This window comes from Acomys minous (assembly GCF_964271855.1).
Source record: "Acomys minous genome assembly, chromosome: 4".
NCBI lineage: Eukaryota > Metazoa > Chordata > Mammalia > Rodentia > Muridae > Acomys > Acomys minous.
Genome location: NC_140486.1, coordinates 133,652,874 through 133,656,015, shown reverse-complemented (window position 1 = coordinate 133,656,015; position 3,142 = coordinate 133,652,874). Strand labels below are relative to the sequence as shown.

At 42.2% G+C, this 3,142-nt stretch overlaps 1 pseudogene across 1 annotated transcript; it reads right to left on the bottom strand.

Annotated features, from left to right (window-relative positions):
• Window positions 1–852: 852 nt before the first annotated feature.
• Window positions 853–1,573, bottom strand: LOC311595564 (protein tyrosine phosphatase type IVA 1-like; annotated as a pseudogene). Its single transcript has 2 exons — window positions 1,266–1,573; window positions 853–1,189 (listed from the first exon to the last, which is right to left on the bottom strand). The product of its transcript is annotated as a protein tyrosine phosphatase type IVA 1-like (transcript).
• Between the last annotated feature and the right edge of the window lie 1,569 nt (window positions 1,574–3,142).

The following is a 3,142-nucleotide window of genomic DNA, read 5'->3' as shown; positions in this document are numbered from 1 at the left end:
GTGTGTATGGGGAAGTTAACACGGTGTGTATGGGGAAGTGAACATGGTGTGTATGGGGAAGTGAACATGGTGTGTATGGGGAAGTGAACATGGTGTGTATGGGGAAGTGAACATGGTGTGTATGGGGAAGTGAACATGGTGTGTATGGGGAAGTGAACATGGTGTGTATGGGGAAGTTAACACGGTGTGTATGGGGAAGTGTGGGAGATATAAACACAGAGTGGGCAGGCAGAAAGTCAGAGAAGACCTGCAGTATCGAAGGGGTGACCCATGGAAGGTCTAGAGTTCTCAGTTCCTGGAACTTTGGTTTTGTATGATTCTAAAAATATACAAGTATTGTGCTGGGTATTTTGGCACCTGGTCTTTCTAAAATTCCTTATGTATTAATAATATTCTGGCACAGGAGTACATTTAGTGACATAACTCAATACCTTATTTTGGGAAAGGTCAATTGGTACAAATAATTAAGCACATTTTAAATGCTGACCAGCAAAATATATTTTGCTAAGTGTCCCAACAGGTTGATCATAACCCAAATGTAGAGGTTGCAATTCTGTCAAGCTTGTGGCCTGGTAAAACTGGTTTTCAATATTCCTGTGGAAGCTTCAGTAGCTTTGTTCAATAAGCCAACACATTGACTAATGATGGAGATTGTTTATTTTTTGTTTGATTTTCAAAGCAGGGTCTCTTTGTGTAGCCTTGGCTGTCCAGGACTCACTTTGTAGACGAGGCTGGCCTTGAACTCACAGCGATCTGCCTGCCTCTGCCTCCCAAGTGCTGGGATTAAAGGTGTGCGCCACCATGCCTGGTATATATTGGCTAATTATGTAATGACAAAAATTTAGATCCCATCTGAAGTCCCACTTCCAAGGCAATGGTTTCAGGCACCCAGGTTTTATTGAATACAACAGTTGTTTCTATGACCAATGGGCAGCTGCATTTTAGGATGGTACTTCTCCAGATACAAAGTTGTTTGCTGTTAAAGAGCTCCACAACACTTTTGTCTTATGAATTGTACTGCATCTTCATATTTCACTCCACCTCCAGTTAATGCACGGGAGCCCTGCCAAGGCCTGCAACACAATGGACGGCAATACAGCAACCAGGTTCCTCACGACACTTAATCATTACAAGACTTAGCCAGTCATCAACGATCCACTGTGGTGCACCATCATCAAAAGGCCAGTCAGGAACACGAATGCCTTCTTTCTCCACAAGAGTAGCTTCACATAACTCTTACTACTGTGGTAACCCCATTAAGTTACCCTATAAGTTTGTTTAAGGTCTCATTGATTGGATTGTGTGTAATAAGAAATCTCATGTTCTTGTATGTGACTTTCACAGGAGCAGGGTGGTTCATTCGAGCCATAGTAATTTAGTTAAAAAAAAACTTAATAGGGTTATGAAAGAATTTTTAAAAATTGAATACAGAAATGATACAAAAAACAAACAAAAAACAAACCCCAAACAGAAAACAAACTGATGTCTACTTCAATATTCAATATATTCCACTTGAAATTCTCAGTGCTTTGAGTATGAAATTGGGAGAAATGTGCAATGAAATGAACTTCCTAAGAAGCAGTGATTCTTCAATTCAGTAATCTGAGGCAGTACAAAGAAAGTGCACTGAGGTTTACTCCATCTAGGTCTGGGCTCTTGTAAAATGCTCTGCAGATTTCAATTCAACACTCCAGGTTCTCCACTCTTATCGGGGCTTCTTGGTGGTGTAGTAATGAATTTCTACAGTTCACTTGTTTTCACAGAACTGAGGAATATAGTGCAGGCAGCGGGGCACCAGATGATCACGCAGTGAGTTACCCGAGGAGTGTCACCCCCATCAATCATTTTCAAACTTGTCTGAGAATCTGGTGGCTCTTCAGCAGTGCCACAAGGCCAATTCTATCAGTTTGGCTCCTGATGGAGGGTGATAGCAGGGATAGCGGAAGTAGAGTTTATTTGTAAGACAGAAAAACATGGTGTATTGTTTTGCTTTGGAAAGCACTGCCTCTTGATGAAAGAACGTGGGTTTGAGAATCCTGCCTCCTCCGAACTGGAAGTATGACCTGGACTAGGTCATTTACAGTCTTTAGGCTTCAATGTGCTCATTTGCAAAACGGATAAGTTGGATTAGATGATCTTTCTCTGACATCCTTTTATTTATTCCCCAAGGGTTGGAACTCAGACGCCAGGCTATTCAGAGCTGAGAAAGTTTTCGGGCGCCACCTTGTGGACCCAAAGAAATAGTATTGTAATGAAGCTCTGCCAGGCTTTTGGAAGTTGGGTCTTCAAGGACATGAAGCCCTTTCCAGGGTAAGAGCGCTCTCTTGTGAGAATAGATTGTGGATGAGCTGGACATGGTACGGTAGCCAGAACCTCATCAGGAAAGTCAGAATAACTCGTGAATAATTTATAGTCTGCCCAGCTTGCTGGAGAGAAGGCTCATAACAGTGGCCAAAGCTTTCTTGGAATCAGCTTACTTCAATTAGACTTCTCTATTGAAACAATGACCTTGAAAATGATTCCACCTTCATATTTAGACCCAGCTCACACGTCTCCCAATGTGGATATAAAATGCTCTGATGCATGTGCGCTACTTAACAGCCTTTGCTGAGCAGAGATGAGGTCAGGGTCACTTTACAAGGAGCCACGACAGACTCTTAATTTAAAATGACCTTTAAGATGGTCGATTAGCGATACCTAAGAACCAAGTGTCTGATTCTGAAGGGTTCGCAGAACAACTTTCTGGAAATGGCCCTGGATTATGAATTTCCTACCCAAGGGCACAGGGGTGTCTGAAACAAAGGCTGTCATAAAACTGACTAAAGCGGAAGTCATAGGGAGGCTTTCTTGTAGTTAAGCTTTGAACAGAGATGCAAGGCCACTGGCCAGGAATAGCACTCTTGCCGTGTTTAGCCTTCACAAGTGTTTTGTTTTTTTCCCAAGCAAAACAAAACAAAACAAAAAAACCTTGAGTATAAAATTTTACCCTCTAAAAAGTTAATTTTAAGAATTGTTTGGAGGGGGATGGAGAGATGGCTCAGAGGTTAAGAGCACTGGCTGCTCTTCCAAAGGTCCTGAGTTCAATTCCCAGCAACCACATGGTGGCTCACAACCATCTGTACTGAGATCTGATGCCTTTTCT